This window comes from Lepidochelys kempii, chromosome 3, assembly GCF_965140265.1.
Source record: "Lepidochelys kempii isolate rLepKem1 chromosome 3, rLepKem1.hap2, whole genome shotgun sequence".
In the NCBI taxonomy this organism is placed as follows: Eukaryota; Metazoa; Chordata; order Testudines; family Cheloniidae; genus Lepidochelys; species Lepidochelys kempii.
In genome coordinates, this window is record NC_133258.1 from 56378531 (window position 1) to 56399444 (window position 20914).

Genomic DNA, 20914 nt, shown 5'->3' on the forward strand with positions numbered 1-20914 from the left:
CCTTCACTCTTCCAGCTCCCTTTCCTCCCTGGGAATGTAGAGGGTGAGGCGAGAGGGAGACAAATAAATATGTAACACAGCATTTTGCATAACATTTCTCTCTTGAAATGCATTTTTAATCTTCTAAAATGCAGGGAAATTACTTTCAGCATTTCAAAATATCCATACCCTGCTTCGAATCCTCCATATTTTATTTGCTTTTACATCACTACAGATACTTATCTTAGGTAAATCCTCCATTCTGGTGGAAAATGGAGTGGGGAACAAAAGAGATGTGTCTCTAGCCAGATCTGTATTTTGCACAATTCTGATTTTCTCCTACCTGCAGAAATTAGCTAATTTTAGGTTTCAGAGTAGCCGCTGTGTTTGTGTGTATCCGCAAAAAGAAAAGGAGTACTTGTGGCACCTTAGAGACTAAAATTTATTGGAGCATAAGCTTTCGTGTGAGCTGTAGCTCACACGAAAGCTTATGCTTAAATAAATGTGTTAGTCGCTAAGGTGCCACAAGTACTCCTTTTCTTTTAGCTAATTTTAGATATTCTTCTTTTGTCCCCATCCGTATCATCCCATTCACAGATTATTGGGTCAGAAAAGAGCCCTATGACAACCCAATATGACCTCCCATATAATACAGGCCATTGGACTTCCTTGAATTAATTCTTTGATTTATTTAAAAATTACCTGTGACGGACCATGGTAAATTGAGGATTAATTACCCTCACTGTTTAAAACTGGCACCTTATTTCCACACGGAATTTGTCTAACTTAAATTTCCAGTCATTGGACTGTGTCTGCTAAAATAAGGAGCTCATTATCAAATTTTTGTTCACCATGTACGTACTTAGAAACTATGATCAAATCACCCTTTAACTGTCCTGTAGTTAAATTAAATAGATGAAGCTCTTTGAGTCTCTTACAAGGCATAATTTCCAGTCCTTCAATTATTCTCATGGCTTTTCTTTGAACCCTCTCTAATTTATCAGCATCCTTCTTGAATTGTTGACACCAGAACTGGACACAATACTTTAGTAGTGGTTGCACCAATGTGAAATATGATAACAATATACTAAAACAATAAACCTCCCTACTCTTACTTGATATTCCCCTCTTTATATATTTAAGGATTACATTAGCCCTTTTGACCACAGCATTACACTGGCAGCTCATGTCCAGCTGATTATCTGCCATGACACCAAGTCTTTTCAGAGTCACTACTTCCCAGGATAGAATCCCCCTTCCTGTAAGTATGGCTTACATTTTTTGTTCCTAGATGTATATCTTTACGTTTGGCTGGATTGAAACACATAGTGTTTGCTTCTGCCCTGCTTACCAAGTGATCCACTGTAGTGACGACTCTGAAGCAGTGACCAATCCTCTTTGTTATTTATCACTCCTCACATGTGTGCCATCTGCAAATCTTATCAGTGATGATTATATGTTTTTTTCCAGGTCATTGATAAAAATATTATTTAATGTGGGGCCTAGAATAGAAACCCACTAGAAATACACCTGTTCAATGATGATTCACCACTTACAATTACATTGAGAGATGTCAGTTAGCTAGTTTTTAATCCATTTAATCTTTGTTAATTTCATATTGTTTTATTTTTTAAATCAAAATGTCATGTGGAACCAAGTCAAATGCCTTATTGAAGTCTATTACATCAACATTATTATCTTTATCAATCAAACATGTAATCTCATTAAATATATATCCAGTTATCAAGCTAGTTTAACAGGATCTATTTTACATAAACTCATTTATATTGGCATTAATTATATTAACCTTGAATTCTTTGTTAATTGAGTCCCATATCAGCTGTTTCATTATTTTGCCATGGATCAGTCAGACTGACAGGTGTACAATTACTGTGTGACAGACTACACCCCTGTGCTCACACCCTACACACTGTTGTAATAATCGTTGTACAATATATGCCATATAAGGTATCATTTGAAAACTCATAATTTGCTGGTCAATATTATCCTGATAAATATATATGATAACATTGTATGTGAAGTTATAAGATTCCCCTACTTGATATTATTAACACATTTTCCAAACCCCACAGCCCTGCCCTGGCAGAAGTCAGCAAATAGTTCTGTCCTAGACAAAGGGATGTGTGCTTGCCTTAATTTGAATTTAAGCAATAAACAGAGTCATGAAGCAGGAAGGGAAAACAAAGGAAGCTCAAACAGGTGAAAAAAAAACAGCAGGGAACTCTTTGTCTACTGGATCTGCTAGTTCTGAGCTGGAAATATTTTTCAAGAGGGGGATTGAAACAATAAAAAGGAGAAGCAAACACCAAGACTCCCCTCTCTTTCTTTTTGTGCTTAGCATCTCTGTACCTGAGAAGACAAAAGAAACAGCCACTGGACTCTGGGGGAGGAGTCCTGACCTATAGAGGTTAGTCAGCAATCTTGCTGGAAGCATGAGGTGAGAAATTTTGCTTGAATCTAATATAGTTGGTTAAGGTAAGCACTAGAAAGCATTTTATCTTTACAGTAGAACCTCAGAGTTACGAACACCTTGGGAATGGTAACCTGCACATCTACCAATGTGATATATGCCATCATGTGCCAGCAGTGCCCCTCTGCCATGTACGTTGGCCAAACCAAACAGTCTCTATGCAAAAGAATAAATGGACAACTGACACCAGTAATTGTAACATTCAAAAACCAGTAGGAGAACATTTCAATCTCCCTGGTCACTCAATAACAGACTTAAAAGTGGCAATTCTTCAACAAAAAAACTTCAAAACCAGACTCCAACGAGCAACTACAGAATTGGAATGAATTTGCAAACTGGACACCATCAAATTAGGCTTTAATAAAGACTGGGAGTGGATGGGTCATTACAACAACTAATTTCCCCACATTAATTTCCCTGTACTGTTACTCACAGTACAACTGTGAACTGTTGTCAACTGTTTGAAATGGGCCACCCTCATTACCACTACAAAAGTGATTTTTCCTCCCTTGATATTCTACTGTTAATTGAATTGTCTTGTTAGCACTGACCCCCACACTCGGTAAGGCAACTCCCATCTTTTCATGTACTGTGCATATATACCTGCTACTGTATTTTCCACTCCATGCATCTGATGAAGAGGGTTTTAAACCATGAACGCTTATGCCCAAATAAATTTGTTAGTCTCTAAGGTGCCATAAGAACTCCTCATGGTTTTTGCTGATACAAAAACTGATAACATGGCTATCACTCTGAAACCTGTCTGAAAGATTTGTAACTCTGAATAAAACATTGAGTGTTCTTTCAAAAGTTTACAACTGAACATTGACTTAATACAGCTTTGAAACTTTAGCGTGCAGAAGAAAAGTGCTGCTTTTAACCATCTTAATTTAAATGAAACAAGCACAGAGTTTCTTTACCTGACGAGGCTTTCTTCTGGCAACTCATGGAAGTTACTAGATCGCAGGCCCTGGTTCTCATGGGAGACTTCAATCACCCTGATATCTGCTGGGAGAGCAATACAGCGGTGCACAGACAATCCAGGAAGCTTTTGGTAAGTGTAGGGGACAATTTCCTGGTGCAAGTGCTTCAGAAAAGCAGACTTTGACTCCCTCAGGGAACTGATGGGCAGGATTCCCTGGGAGAACAACATGAGGGGGAAAGGAGTCCAGGAGAACTGGCTGTATTTTAAAGAATCCTTATTGAGGTTACAGGGACAAAACATCCCGATGTGTAGAAAGAATAGTAAATATGGCAGGCGACCAGCTTGGCTTAACAGTGAAATCTTTGCTGATCTTGAACACAAAAAAGAAGCTTACAAGAAGTGGAAGATTGGACAAATGACCAGGGAAGAGTATAAAAATATTGCTCGAGGATGCAGGAGTGAAATCAGGAAGGCCAAATCACACCTGGAGTTGCAGCTAGCAAGAGATGTTAAGAATAACAAGAAGGGTTTCTTGAGATATGTTAGCAACAAGAAGAAAGTCAAGGAAAGTGTGGGCCCCTTACTGAATGAGGGAGGTAACCTAGTGACAGAGGATGTGGAAAAAGCTAATGTACTCAATGCTTTTTTTGCCTCTGTCTTCACGAACAAGGTCAGCTCCCAGACTACTGCACTGGGCAGCACAGCATGGGGAGGAGGTGACCAGCCCTCTGTGGAGAAAGAAGTGATTCGGGACTATTTAGAAAAGCTGGATGAGCACAAGTCCATGGGGCCGGATGCGCTGCATCTGAGAGTGCTAAAGGAGTTGGCGGCTGTGATTGCAGAGCCATTGGCCATTATCTTTGAAAACTCATGGCGATCTGGGGAAGTCCCAGACGACTGGAAAAAGGCTAATGTAGTGCCCATTTTTAAAAAAGGGAAGAAGGAGGATCCTGGGAATTACAGGCCAGTCAGCCTCACCTCAGTCCCTAGAAAAATCATGGAGCAGGTCGTCAAGGAATCAATTCTGAAGCACTTAGAGGAGAGGAAAGTGATCAGGAACAGTCAGCATGGATTCACCAAGGGCAAGTCATGTCTGACTAATCTAATTGCCTTCTATGACAATATAACTGGCTCTGTGGATGAGGGGAAAGCAGTGGACGTGTTGTTCCTTGACTTTAGCAAAGCTTTTGACATGGTCTCCCACAGTATTCTTGCCAGCAAGTTAAAGAAATATGGGCTGGATGAATGGACTATAAAGGTGGATAGAAAGTTGGCTAGATTGTCGGGCTCAACGGGTAGTGATCAATGGCTCCATGTCTAGTTGGCAGCCGGTATCAAGTGGAGTGCCCCAAGGGTCGGTCCTCAAGCCTGTTTTGTTCAATATCTTCATAAATGATCTGGAGGATGGTGTGGATTGCACCCTCAGCAAGTTTGCAGATGACACTAAACTGCGAGGAGAGGTAGATATGCTGGAGGGTAGGGATAGGATACAGAGGGCCCTAGACAAATTAGAGGATTGGGCCAAAAGAAATCTGATGAAGTTCAACAAGGACAAGTGCAGAGTCCTGCACTTAGGAAGGAAGAATCCCGTGCACCGCTACAGACTAGGGACCGAATGGCTCGGCAGTAGTTCTGCGGAAAAGGACCTAGGGGTTACAGTGGACGAGAAGCTGGATATGAGTCAACAGTGTGCCCTTGTTGCCAAGAAGGCCAATGGCATTTTGGGCAGTATAAGTAGGGGCATTGCCAGCAGATCAAGGGATGTGATTGTTCCCCTCTATTCGACATTGGTGAGGCCTCATCTGCAGTACTGCGTCCAGTTTTGGGCCCCACACTACAAGAAGGATGTGGAAAAATTGGAAAGAGTCCAGCGGAGGGGAACAAAAATGATTAGGGGACTGGAACACATGACTTATGAGGAGAGGCTGAGGGAACTGGGATTGTTTAGTCTGCGGAAGAGAAGAATGAGGCGGGATTTGATAGCTGCTTTCAACTACCTGAAAGGGGGTTCCAAAGAGGATGGATCTAGACTGTTCTCAGTGGTAGCTGATGACAGAACAAGGAGTAATGGTCTCAAGTTGCAGTGGGGGAGGTTTAGGTTCAATATTAGGAAAAACTTTTTCACTAGGAGGGTGGTGTAACACTGGAATGTGTTACCTAGGGAGGTGGTGGAATAGCCTTCCTTAGATATTTTTAAGGTCAGGCTTGACAAAGCCCTGGCTGGGATGATTTAGTTGAGGATTGTTCCTGATTTGAGAAGGGGGTTGGACTAGATGACCTCCTGAGGTCTCTTCCAACCCTGATATTCTATGATTCTACCTTGTCAAATCTTTTTTTAAACTTTCCTTTTATTTTTAGTGGTTTATATTTAATACAGTACTGTACTCTATTTGCTTTCTTTTTTGTCTCTGCTGCTGTCTGATTGCATACTTCCAGTTCCGAATAAGGTGTGTGGTTGACTGGTCAGTTCTGAGGTTCTACTGCATTTTTCTTGTAACCATTTCTGACTCTTATGCCTCATTACTTGTACTCACTTAAACTCTATCTCTTTCTAGTAATAAACTTGTTTTAGCTAATCCAGTGTGTTTAAGCATCTGGGTAACTCCATTGGTAGGTTTGGGGCATTTACAAAACTGCGATGACAGTTAGCAACTATAACATGAATTGTAGAATGAATCCCAGACTATAGAACCAAAAGCTTTCCATAGAAAAAACAATAATAAATAGAAGCTTATAGCTGAGGAAGTACAGATTTGGAAAGCATAGTAATTATTGGAATAAATTGTCATTTCATTTATTTGCTTTTCTATCGTACATATTTCTATATTATCTGAACACCAAACCATAGGAATTTCACTAATCTAAGCCATTAAAAATCATGAGATTTTAAAAAATAAACATGGGTTTCTTTTTATTTGTCTTCTTTTAAGCCTACAGGGTTCATGTCTTCAAGCTTTACTATGCAAACATGAGGTCTGGAAATTTACTTTTATACAAAATGAAAGCTCATACTGTCATGTAATCACAACTTAAAGTTGGGGCTTTAAGAAAAACAACCAATATCACAAGTCTCTATAGAATCATGAGCATGGGTATCACTGCCTTAGTACTGGAACATAATGAATTTATCTTCATCTTACCTTTTGTGGTAAGGAAGTATGACTAGTCCTGTTTCACAGATGAGGAGCTGAGGCAGAGACATTAAATGATTTGGTCAAGGACATGCAGGAAGTCTATGGTAGGGCCAGGAAATCAAACACAATTCCCCTCAATCCCAGCCCTGTGCCTTAACTGCATGACCATCCTCAGCACTGCCAACTCCAAATGTTCCAAAATCATGAGACTGGCTTAAAAATAATGAGATTAAAATAAAATAAATACATTTTGGGGTCTTCTAGTTTTTCAACCTTCAGGATAGGAGAGGTATGTATATCACATTTTTTATGATTTTCTCTGAAGTATGAGGGCTAAATTTCTTTTTCTAAAAAAAGGAAAGCAGCGATTTGCAAATACTCATGACTCCAGATATTGGGCTTTAAGAAAAAAACAATTTTCATGAGACTTAAATGACAAATTTTAGTTGCCATTTTCTTCAAGCCTACTTTCTGAAGCATTTTTTGCTGCTGTTTCACATGGTAGGCCTGAACAATGAAGAGATAATGCATAGCTGGACAGCTGGAATCAGATGCTAGCACTGATGTGAGATCCTTGCCAAGATTCCTCACAGGATTCTCTCTGTTGAAAAGCCAAATCATCTCCACATGCAGCCAGCTCTATTCATATATTCCTCTCAGAGTTAGTGACCATAAATATTATAAAATCACACAAATCCAGATGGCATGGGTTATAGTTACCAGCCATCAACTACTTGTGAGTTCTCTCTCTTGTTCTGCAGCTTTGCACACATAAAAAAACCTAATTAATCTCCTCTAGTCCTATTGCGATTATTTTTAAGCCACGCTTCACCCACAGATATTTTCAACTCTTGGTGTACAAGAAGTGTAGGAACATAGCAAATTGTTGGTAGCAAATCAAAGATTTGGTCACTGTACATGTTTTCAAATGGTGGCCTTAACCCCTCCTAAAATAGAGCATCTTAATTTTTACATTTGAAGAGAGACTGTTTCAGGTATTTTACCTATATATTCTAAGTTGTTTAGATAAACAATTTCTGCTTAGCACATTTTCCTAATATGTACTGCTGCAAAAACAAGGGGAAACTGCTACTGAATCAAAGAACTGGAAGGGACCTTGAGAGGTCATCTAGTCCAGTCCCCTGCACTCATGGCAGGACTAAGTTTTATCTAGACCATTCCTGACAGGTGTTTGTCCAACCTGCTCTTAAAAATCTCCAACAATGGAGCTTCCACAACCTCTGTAGGCAATTTATTCCAGTGCTTAACCACCCTGACAGTTAGGAAGTTTTTACTAATGTCCAACCTAAACCACCGTTGCTGCAATTTAAGCCCATTGCTTCTTGTCATATCCTCAGAGGTTAAGAAGAACAATTTTTCTCCTTCCTCCTTGTAACATCCTTTTATGGACTTGAAAACTGTTATCATGTCCCACCTCAGTCTTCTCTTTTCCAGAATAAACAAACCCAATTTTTTCCAATCTTCCCTCACAGATCATGTTTTCTAGACCTTTGATCATTTTTGTCACTCATCTCTGGACTTTCTCCAATTTGTCCACATCCTTCCTGAAATGTGGTGCCCAGAACTGGACACAATATTTCAGTCGAGTCCTAATCAGTACAGAGTAGAGCGGAAGAATTACTTCTCGTGTCTTGCTTACAACATTCCTGCTAATACATCCCAGAATGATGTTTGCTTTTTTTGCAACATCATTACACTGTTGACTCATATTTAGCTTATGGTCCACTATGACCCCCAAATCCCTTTCCACAGTTCTCCTTCCTAGGCAGTCATTTCCCATTTTGTATGTGTGCAATTGATTGTTCCTTCCTAAATGGAGTACTTTGCATTTCTCCTTATTGAATTTCATCCTTTTTACTTCAGACCATTTCTCCTTTGTCCAGATCATTTTGAATTATAATCCTATCCTCCAAAGCACTTGCAACCCCTCCCAGTTTGGTATCGTCCGGAAGCTTTATAAGTGTACTCTCTATGTCATTATCTAAATCATTGATGAAGATATTGACCAGAACCAGACCCAGAACTGATCGCTGCAGGACCCCACTCATAATGCCCTTCCAGCATGAATGTGAACAACTGATAACTACTCTCTGGGAACCATTTTCCAATCAGTTTTGCACCCACCTTATAGTAGCTCCATCTAGGTTGCATTTCCGTAGTTTGTTTATGAGGTCATGTGAGACAGTATCAAAAGCATTATTAAAGTCAAGATATACCATGTCTACCTCTTCCCCCCTATACACCCTGTCAAAGAAAGCTATCAGGTTGGTTTGACATATTTGTTTTTGACAAATCCATGCTGACTGTTACTTATCACCTTATTATCTTGTAGATGTTTTCAAATTGTTTAATTATTTGCTCCATTATCTTTCTGGGTATAGAAGTTACAGACTGACTAACTAATTCACTAGGTTGTCCTTATTTCCCTTTTTATAGACTGGTACTATATTTACCCTTTTCCAGTCTTCTGGAATGTCTCTCATCTTCCATGACTTTTCAAAGATAATCGCTCATGGCTCAGATACCTCCTCAGTCAGCTCTTTGAGTATTCTAGGATGCATTTCATCAGGCCCTGATGACTTGAAGACCTCTAATTTGTCCAAGTAATTTTTAACTTGTTCTTTCCCTATTTTAGCCTCTTCTGATCCTACCTCATTTTCACTGGCATTCACTGCATTAGACCTCCAATCATCACCAACCTTCTTGGTGAAATTCGAAAAATGAAGTCGTTAAGCAACTCTGCCATTTCCACACTTTCTATTATTATTCTCCCCCACCCCCCACATTGAGTAGTGGGCCTACCCTGTCCTTGGTCTTCTTCTTTCTTCTAATGTATTTATAGAATGTTTTCTTGTTACTCTTTATGTCCCTAGCTAGTTTGATCTTGTTTTGTGCCTCGGCCTTTCTAATTTTGTTCCTACATACTTGTGTTATTTGTTTATATTAATCTTTTGTAATTTGACCGAGTTTCCACTTTTTATAGGACTCTTTTTTGAGTTTTAGATCATTGACGATCTCCTGGTTAAGCCAGGGTGGGCTCTTGCCATATTTTCTATCTTTCCTACACGATGGGATAGTTTGCTCTTGGGACCTTAATAATATCTCTTTGAAAAACTACTAAGTATCTTCAATTGTTTTTCCCCTTAGGCTTGCTTCCCATGGGATCTTATCTACCAACTTCCTGAGTTTGCTGAAGTCTACCTTCTGGAAATCCATTGTCTTTATTTTGCTGTTCTCTCTCCTACCATTCCTTAGAATCATGAACTCTACCATTTCATGATCACTTTCACCCAAACTGCCTTCCACTTTCAAATTCTCAACCAGTCCCTCCCTATTTGTCAAAATCAAATCTAGAACAGCCTCTCCCCTTATAGCTTTCTCCACCTTCTGAAAAAAAACTGTCACCAATACAGTCCAAGAATTTATTGGATAATCTGTGCCCTGCTGTGTTATTTTCTCAACAGATGTCTGGGTAGTTGAAGTTCCCCATCACCACCAAGTCCTGTGCTTTGGATGATTTTGTTAGCTGTTTAAAAAAAGATTCATCCACCTCTTCTTCCTGGTTAGGTGGTCCTACCATGACATCACCCTTGTTTTTTACCCCTTTCAACAAGTCTGTCTCCTATTTCCCTCTCAACCTCACTCCAAGTGTATACATGTTTAATATATTATGCAACACCACTTCCCTTTTTTCCCTGCCTGTCCTTCCTGAGCAAGCTGTACCGTTCTATACCAATATTTCAGTCATGTGTATTATCCCACCAGGTCTCTGTGATGCCAACTATGTCATAGTTGTGTTCATTTACTAGCATTTCGAGTTCTTCCTGCTTATTCCCCATGCTTCTTGCATTAGTATACAGACATATAAGATACTGATTTGATTTCCCCCCTGCCCCAGTTCTGTCTTGTCTCTTCTTTATCCCTGCTCTAACAGCCCATGATCCCCCCAAATTTCAAACCTTCTCTCAGGTCTCCATGTTCTTGACCTACCTCTGTAGGCTTTGGTCACCTGCCCCCTTTGAACCTCTGTACATATCTAGCTTCAAAAACTGAATTACTATTGCAACTAGTTCAGATAATTTCCATCAAATCATAAGACTCCTGATTATGATTTATTTTTAACTTTGACAATTTACTCCACGCTGTACAATACTCATCCAACCTAGTTAGTTATGTTTATTAGTGGTGTCTACAAAGCCCAATGGAGATCAGGACGCCATCCATTGCACTAGGCAGTCTGGAAATATAGAATAAGAGATAGTCCCTGACCCAAAGAGTATACAGTTTAAACACACAAAGGAAACAAAGGTTTGGATTGGGGGAAGGGCTATAACATACCGATAGTGAACAAAGTGATGATCTACAAACATCACGTTAGTACTGTAAGTTTTGGTTTTCTCTCTTTTATTTTTAAATTTTGAGTGGTGTTTCCTTGGGAATTGATTTAGCTAAAAAGAGACAAGGAAGGTGGAGAGAATATCAAAGGGAGGGAGCTAGGAAAAAAGGGAAGGTCAGTACAGGGGAAAGAATATCATGAGTAAAAGCTGTTAAAAACAGCAAAACAATCAGCTGCTAAAGACATCATCTAAGTTGGCCGGTCGCTGCTTCAGTAGCTTTCTTCTTAGGTATTGGGAAAAACTTTAACTATAACAGTAGTTAAGCTCTGAAATAGGCTTCCAACAGAGGTTGTGGAATACCTGTCACTGGAGGTTTTTAAGAAAGGGTTGGACAAACACCTGTCGGGGATGGTCTAGCTTTACTTGGTCCCTCCTTTGTACAGGGGGCTGGACTTGATGACTTCTCAGGGTCCCTTTCAGCTCTACATTTCTATGATTTTGTAAGTTTGCTCTGGCTGAATCTCTGGCTTGCTCCTCCCAGTAGTTTAATTTGTGCCCAAGATCACATGGCTGCAAGGACTTGTGGGGCTGCATAGTCCCTGGTACTTTCGGGGTGGAGAGTGGTCTTCTTTACAAAGTTCTGCATCTGGGAGTGCTAGGGAGAGAGGGGTACTGAGTCTCAGCTCCTCACTTCCCCATTTTCATATAGTTTATAAACAGACTGTTTAGTTGCAGAGATTAATCTTCTTAAAACTGTTAAAGATTGAGATTTGTGGTCATCCTTAGGTCCAGCAATAGTGAATTCTAAAATGCTGGACCAGGTCTTGAGAAAACCGAGGCACTAGCCTCTTTATCAAAACTCTGCTCACATTATAGGAAGGTATCATCAGATTTGTAGTTCCATGCATGCCTCAGGATTTCAAATACAACATGAGTCACAGCTGAATGTCTTGTTATTTCTACTTAACTCCACTGACAGAAATGTACAGGGGGAATTTTGCCTGAGTAAAGAGTGAAGGAGCGCACCCAAGAGCAGCACTGCCAACTCTTATGAATAACATGATTTTGGCCCTGACTGTGGATGATTTTGTGATGATGTGATAAACTGCAGCATCCACATGGCTTTTAGACAGCAAACTATAGCTCTTCCACTGCCAGTATTTCTACTGTAGCTATTCCGGGGAAGGCAATAGGAAAGATGCTAATGTCAGGGATAGTATTTCTTTCCCTTACCTTAGCTTATCTTTCTGCTGTAGTACAGACAAGAGTTTGGTCTTTCCATGCCTTTTGATTAGATACATAATTTTTTACAGTTAAATCTGCACTAGTTGGAGTGTGACACAAGATCTCTAAAGGAAAACATTTACTAAATCTATCTTTCTATATATGAGAACGCATACCAGATTACTTAAAATCCTTGAAATAATTGTAACTATTGTCAGTAACAACTGTTTTATGGACAACACTTTCAGGGTGTTTCTCCCAAGTTTTAGTACTTGTTATCCACCCAACACCCACAGTCCCCCAAGGCTCCTCTCTGGGAGGATTTGGTGGAATGGTGTCCAAGTCCTCTGTAGGGCATGCCAGCCTCCTTCAAACTCCCCTGTAGTCTTCGCAATTTTCACAGTGTGCAGCAATTCTAGTTCTCTTCTTCTCCAGTAGGGCACAGGAGCCTACAGTTGAAATCCAAAAAACTGGCAAAATCCCTAGAGCACAATCCTTACATCAGACCTTTCTGGAACTTGTGCTGCTCCACCGGTAGGTCCTCCAGGCTGGGTCCCACTGTTCCTGTTTATAAACTCCTCCTCCTCCCTCTCCCCCCCCCCGTTCTACTTTCAGACAGTGACTCCAGATGTCCTACCAGGCTGCTTGCCCACAATGGAGATAACCCAAGTAGCTTCAAACAGCTAATGAGCATGTCTACTGCCTGCCACACCCAAATTCTGGATGATTCTGACCCATCTAGCAGTCACGCACACCTCTCACTCTTTGCCCCCCGCCCCCACGACTCTAGCAAGTCTTTAGGCACAGAGTCCCCAAAAACAAAAACAAGAAGCCGTATATCCTTCCCACTGTTCCTTCCCTCATGTAAGTATAGAGAAGATATCTCAGAAACTTCTGTTCTCCCTGACTCATAACACTAGAGCTAGGAGGATTCAATTACATTAAAATGTGGGAAATTTGAAACTAACAAACTAAATGCTTTTTCATACAGCATGCAAATAGACTGTGGAACCTAGTGCCACAGGAAGTTGTTGAGGCCAAAAATTTAGCAAGATTCAAAAAGGGACTGGGCATTTATATGGATAACAATAATATTCTTCATAATAATAATAAATGCTAAAAATAATTTTGGAAGAGATATTAAGTCTCATGCTTGAGGGTTTAAGCCAATCTCTAATTGTTACCTACTGCAGTGTTCTTGTTCCTACCTCTGAAGCACCTCGTGCTGGGCACTGTTAGAGACAGGATAATGGACTAGATGGACATCAAGTATGATCCAGTATGGCAAATCCTGTTTCCTAGAGAGTAGGGAGTGGCACTATAGGGGAATAATTCAGCACATTAGGGACAAAATGCAAGAAAACACAAGAGATATTTGTGGGACAAGTAGACAAACATTAAACATGTTTTCTGATGTTTTATTGCTTCAAGGGTCCTTTCAAACCCTTTCCCAGAAACTTGTCAAGCTACTGAAGAAACATATTGAAAACAATGAAAAATTATATTGTCCAATTTAAACATATCTTATCACATTAAGGAGATTTATAGGATAATGTTTATGGCAAGGGCTCCTAAAGGACACATTAACAAAATGTAAACCTTGCATTTGTCTGATGATCTTACTATCCACGCTGAAAATGTATTTTAATTGGGCATCACAGCAACTTATGTGTCTTATGGTACCTGTTCGTGATAAACAGATCCACGGCATCCAGTATAATTTCAAACAAACAACTCCCTGCCCTGGAGGTAATTACCAGGAACCTCTCCAGCACAGGTCCTTAAAACTGAATGTGGCTTTTAGTATATACAGTTAACTTCATTCAAAGACAATATGAAGTGGTTCTTACTGTATGCCAGCCAAATTCTGCCTCAGTTTACACCCCATGGAACTCCATTCAGGCCATGGATTTGTACAGCAAGTAAGTCAGCACAGAGCCTGGCCCTGTATCTGTACTCAATCATTCAGATCTGCTGCATTAGGGAACTAATTTAAAATAAGCACTGGTGTTCCTAGACATGCCCCAGTGCAGCTTTAACACATTTTTAGCTTGAATCAGCAGAATTTCTGTAATGATTGTATGTTTGCAAGAGACTTCAAGATTGAGGTAGGGAGAAATGTTTTATCAGCAGAGTTTTATCCAAAGTGGGCAAAATTATTTTAAAAGCACCATTGGGAAATCTGCCTGCTTGTCTGTAGCATTTTATCTTTACTAACATAAGCAAGGGCTGATAATTGACCTTAATACTTTAAAAGAAAAGTTTCAGGTACATGCAGCCAAAGCCTAACTCAGACAAGTAGTCCCACAGAAAACAACAAGATTCCATATATCAATCAGGTGAGCAGGATCCTGATGTACTTATGGCCTACAGGGCCAATCTCCCATTACACTGGTTTTGTCAGTGTGGCTGCATTGCTTTCTACCTGGTGTAAGAGAGTGGTGGTGTACTAATTTAGATGGAATATATAAGGGCCAAAGAGTTAAAGGTGTTAACATGAGCCTGTAACTGTCCAACATTGAACAAGTGTTAAACAAGGTTTGGGGTATGATATACAGAGACCTCAGCCTGCTTAGTGCCAGGGCAAACAATTAAAAATCTTTTTTGCCTTCTATTAAAGACACAGAAAAGAAGGAAAAGCACTTAGAGCATTTGAAATGAGGTATTAAGTAAAGCTTTCATTTTAACAACACCCCCTGCTCCCTTTTCCTTCAGCTGAAGAGAATTTTAAAAAATAAACTCACCTTTATTGACAATCTTGTGGATGCTAATAACCATCCTTTTTTGGGAAAAGAGAAGACTTCAGTTGAGACGGACTGGACCTCTTGTTGAATGCTGTCCCATTTCCCAGAAGGCAAAAGAAGACAAACACACTCAAGGGGAAAGAGAAGCACAGCAAAGAGAGAAAATATAGCTTCTATCTCTGGTATTAACTCTGACTGGCAACCTCACTGCTGGAAAAACAGAGGCACAACACATGGCTTTATTAGCCACTCTGAGACCTGGCACATGTGTATTAGCATCAGGCTGTTTAGGGCATTGCTTTTAATTACTTTTTGGTCACAGGCTTACAGCAGTGTTGCAAAATATGCAGTCTTGGATGGCTGAGCCAGATTCTTACTAAACTCAGTAAAAAAGGGAGAGGAAAGAAAATAAATAACGTAGCAAAGAAAAAGGACACATAGGGGAGTGACAAGTTCTCACTGCTGGAAAAACAGAGGCACAATATCATCTGGCTCCCTTTCTCTGCCTGATCTGGTCAGGAAATCTTTGGATCAGGCCGATAGTATAAATATTGGTATATTGTGCTAAAATTAGCAATATAGATTATTTTCTAGAATCTTCATGTTTTTAACTGAATATATTTTCATTGGGGATCTTGGCATACCACACAATTCTCTCTCATTGGGGTATATTCACATTTAAGATAAAAGGAAATTCAGGAGCCATTTGGAAACTTAGGCTGCTTATTCACTGATGGTAAAATTTTCAGAACCGCCTATCTGAGCAAGAAGTCTAAGTCCCAATGACTTACATAGAATCATAGAATCATAGAATATCAGGGTTGGAAGGGACCTCAGGAGGTCATCTAGTCTAACCCCCTGCTCAAAGCAGGACCATCCCCAATTAAATCATCCCAGCCAGGGCTTTGTCAAGCCTGACCTTAAAAACTTCTAAGGAAGGAGATTCTACCACCTCCCTAGGTAACGCATTCCAGTGTTTCACCACCCTCCTAGTGAAAAAGTTTTTCCTAATATCCAACCTAAACCTCCCCCACTGCAACTTGAGACCATTACTCCTCGTTCTGTCATCTTCTACCACTGAGAATAGTCTAGAACCATCCTCTTTGGAACCACCTCTCAGGTAGTTGAAAGCACCTATCAAATCCCCGCTCATTCTTCTCTTCTGCAGACTAAACAATCCCAGTTCCCTCAGCCTCTCCTCATAAGTCATGTGTTCCAGACCCCTAATCATTTTTGTTGCCCTTCGCTGGACTCTCTCCAATTTCTCCACATCCTTCTTATAGTGTGGGGCCCAAAACTGGACACAGTACTCCAGATGAGGCCTCACCAATGTCGAATAGAGGGGAATGATCACGTCCCTCGATCTGCTGGCTATGCCCCTACTTATACATCCCAAAATGCCATTGGCCTTCTTGGCAACAAGGGCACACTGTTGACTCATATCCAGCTTCTCGTCCACTGTCACCCCTAGGTCCTTTTCCGCGGAACTGCTGCCTAGCCATTCGGTCCCTAGTCTGTAGCGGTGCATTGGGTTCTTCCGTCCTAAGTGCAGGACCCTGCACTTATCCTTATTGAACCTCATCAGATTTCTTTTGGCCCAATCCTCCAATTTGTCTAGGTCCCTCTGTATCCTATCCCTACCTGCCACCGTATCTACCACTCCTCCTAGTTTAGTATCATCCGCAAATTTGCTGAGAGTGCAATCCGCACCATCCTCCAGATCATTTATGAAGATATTGAACAAAACCGGTCCCACGACCGACCCTTGGGGCACTCCACTTGATACCGGCTGCCATCTAGACATGGAGCCATTGATCACTACCCGTTGAGCCCGATAATCTAGCCAACTTTCTACCCACCTTATAGTGCATTCATCCAGCCCATACTTCTTTAACTTGCTGACAAGAATACTGTGGGAGACCATGTCAAAAGCTTTGCTGAAGTCAAGAAACAATACATCCACTGCTTTCCCTTCATCCACAGAACCAGTAATCTCATCATAGAAGGCGATTAGATTAGTCAGGCATGACCTTCCCTTGGTGAATCCATGCTGACTGTTCCTGATCACTTTCCTCTCATGTAAGTGCTTCAGGATTGATTCCTTGAGGACCTGCTCCATGATTTTTCCAGGGACTGAGGTGAAGCTGACTGGCCTGTAGTTCCGAGGATCCTCCTTCTTCCCTTTTTTAAAGATGGGCACTACATTAGCCTTTTTCCAGTCGTCCGGGACTTCCCCCGATCGCCATACGCTATATTATGCCTGCAAGTAATGACAATGGCAAAAATGGAAGCCATTGCTTAAAAATCTATCTCTGGATGACTTGACAAAGTGGGGAATAGAACTCAGGTTCTGTTCTCTAACCACTAGACACCTCTATCAGGAAGCAGTTCTGTATTCACAGACTCTGTCTCCAGCTGATTGGTTTTATGAAATGTTGTAGGAGCATTACTCTTATACCATAACATAGTTACTTGTTACACATTGGAACCCAGAGAAGGCTACAGTGTCTGTGTACTGCATCTGGTGCATCTAGGACAGGGGTCGGCAACCTATGGCACACGTGCCAAAGACGGCATGTGAGCCGGTTTTTAACGGCACGCGACTGCCCGCCAGGTCCCGGCTGCCAGCCCCGCTCAGCCCGCCGCTGAACCCAGGCCCGCAGGGAGCTGAGTGGGGCCGGCAGCCAGAACCCCTGCAGGCAGCAGCGTGCTATTAAAAATCCTGCCCGCTCCGGCCTGCTCTTCTCCGCCGCCGCCGCCTCCCCTCCCCTCCCCCGCAGGGGCAGGGTGAAGAAGCTTGGTCCTGACGGCTGCTGCTGCAGGGCAGGCAAGCTCCCCCTCCCCTGCCATGCTGGGTTCCTGCCCCTCCTCCTCTCCCTCCTTGCCACCGATCAGCTGATGGCCCTTGCACGGGTGGGGGAGAAGCGGAGCCGTAGCGTGCTCGCTGCTCCGAGGAGGATGCGGAGAAGAGGTGGGGACGGGGCCTTGGGGAAGTGGGGTGGAATCAGGGCATATCCCCTCGAGCCCCCTGCCGTGAGCCACTCTGGGCAGGGGGCTGGGACCACCCCCACGACCCTAGCCCACACCCCCAGCTCTCTGCCTTGATCCCTGCACCCCCGCGCACACACTCCCAGCCCTCTGCCCTGACCCCTGCACCCCCTCACACCCCAGCCCTCTGCATTAAACATCAATAAAGGTTTACAGCAGTGTTTCTCAACTGGCAGATCATGACCCGGTGGGGGTTGGGGGGAGTGAGAATGGGTCATAAAGGTAACTGAGGGCCATGAGATGTTGAAAATTTTATAACAATCTAAAGCTAAGAAAATCTCTTTTCCCGCACATCCTTATCCTTCAAGGTGAACTGTTCTCTCTCAACGTCTGAAATCACACCCACAAATTATATAGGCTTATTATAATTGATATACTTTTATAGTAAATGTAAAGGGATAAATTTTACTTCAAATAAGGGGTTGCCAAAATGAAAAATCGAGGGGTTGTCTGCACCAGTGGCCTGTAAATTCTAGTGCACTAGTGTGTTGCACACTAACTGGCTCATGAGGACCCTCCTGGCATGCACTAAAAGTGTGTTAGTGCCCAGTTTGAAATGGGACATTAACACACACTAAGAAACTTTTAGTGCATGCCAGAAGGGTCCTCATGGGCCAGTTAGTCCACAAGACGCTAACATACATTTGAATTTACATCCCTTTGCTGTGGACTAATGCACCACACAGAGAAGGCCTGAACCCCCGCCCCCCTGCCCCCCAGGTTTATAGGATTGAGAACTTAAATTTTGAATGACCCACTTAAATGTGGGATGCAATGTAAAATTTTCAAGAACTAAGTGACTCAGGCTTAGCTTCCTAAGTGCATTAGGCACTTTTGAAAACTTTACTCTGGATCTTTATTCAGAGGCCACTTGTTTAAGCCTTCAAATGAAACACAAGAAGTGAAAATGTGAAGTTCCTTTTTTCTATTTTTATTCAGAAATTTGAAACAGGTGTTACACTTGTTTATAACCCTGTATAGTGTTTGTTAAACTAAACTAATGAACCTAACCTTGGTCGAGCTGTGAAATGTGTTAAACCACAAAGGAAAGAAATAGCTAGGTTTAAACATTTTTTCACACATTCAATAAGTCTTGGAATTATACATAGAATATAAATAAATACATGCGTGTGTAAAATGAACATTATTGACCTTATGAACATTTTAAAAAAAACCACATTGCAGGAATTTCTAATGATACAAACATTGGACAAAAAATAAATAAAAAAATGTATAATACAAATAAAATGGCATATATGGGGCATGCAATGCAGATTTTCATAGGGAAGAACCCAGGGAAAGAGTACTGTTTTAAATTCATTTCAATGCATGTTGACCAGGATCAATCCTAAGTAAAGGTGTGAGCTTCCAAATAATTGCACTAGTGCACACACCTGTGCCCAGACAGATCATGGAGGGCACAATTTGATCGGCAGGAGCTTTATCACTGGTTATGATGCACAAGAAATAACCCAGCTTGACTCTTAGATCCCATGCTGAGTCTGAACAGCTGGCAGCTGGGGAAAAAAAAATCTATTTACTTGTAAATGGAGCATGTTTGATACAGAACCCCGAGGGACACAAACAGGGAATCACATTATGGTCCTGGTCCCACAAAGTTCCTCTCCCACCCCGCCCCCATAGAGTCACACTAAGGAAGAGGTTCAATGGATAAAGGTTGAGAGCAGCTTGTAGATAGGGAATAAACTGTGCAACACAGTCACAATGAACTTCTAACATCCATAGAGTATACCTCTGAAGCACCATGTTTTATAAAGTTATATACTGAAGTACATCAGAAGCTGATGCTTCCACAAATCTTTATAATTACAAAATATTTTGATAAAATCCTTTTTGTTATTTCTTCAGTGGATCAGGTTTAAATTGCAAAAACTCATTGTTGGTGATTTAACTTTCAAATAACAGTGCAAAGGTAGGTGACTTCTGGGAGTGGTAGCGTTTCCTAAGACTTTGTTTTTGCAGCTTATTATTCAACCCCATCAAACAGGGCCAGTGAATGATTATAGAAAAAGTGGAATGTAATTTGTTAAAAGAATTGTCTGCAGTTTTGTTAGTTGCAAAAGTAGTTCTTTTAAACTAAGTGCAACTGTCACTACCAATTTGGTACTTGATAATAATTACCTATATAATTCAAATTAAAGTGATGTTGCTGTCTCCATAAAATGGCACTAACAGGTACCTGCTAGAAAAATATCTCAAAGCAACAAAGAGATCTCTGTATAACTATGTCAAACAAGTTTAGATTCTAAATGAATCTTCTTTACTCAGCTCTGTGTATAGTAAAGACATTTGCTGAGTCTCTAGGGGCAAGGTGCAGGCATTGTGATCTTACAACACTTCTTTGTCAGGTGCTGCATACAACTACTAAAGTAAGAGCCATGCATCCATCTTCCATTTCAGTTACAACAGAACAACAAGGAGAGGGAAAAGAGAAAGGTGAACGGACAGAGAAACTTCTACTTTCCTCCCTTATATGAGGCAAAAGTGTACAGCTTTGAATAATTAGCAGACAAACAGCTCATCCCGGTGAAGAGGAAGGAGGAGACAAAGACAATTACTTTAATTTATTCTGTACTGGTCCCACAGGTAGAGCTCCTATTAAAGTCAGGGGGAGATTCGTGCACACCATAGCTAGAAAAACAAGCAATATGTTAAAATGTACCTTGATATCAGCTAAGGGCGTTTCTTAGATTGAATACTAACAGTTATGAAATGGCAATGAGTACCCTAAAAGGTAGTGAAGTTAACACTGCTGAGTTTTGTGCATGTATTTACATCCAGCATTCTGTCACTGAGGACAAATTTAAAAAGGAGGAGCCAGTATTAATGAAGATGTGATAGAAAACCATTAGTTTATGCTATTGCTTTTTGGCAGTGGCTCAGGGAAACTTTTCACAGCTGCTTTGGCATCACTGATGGACAGGATTCAGACTGGAACAAAAATGTGTGGTAGTAGTTTACTGAACTATGCCCACAATCCAGAGCAGCTG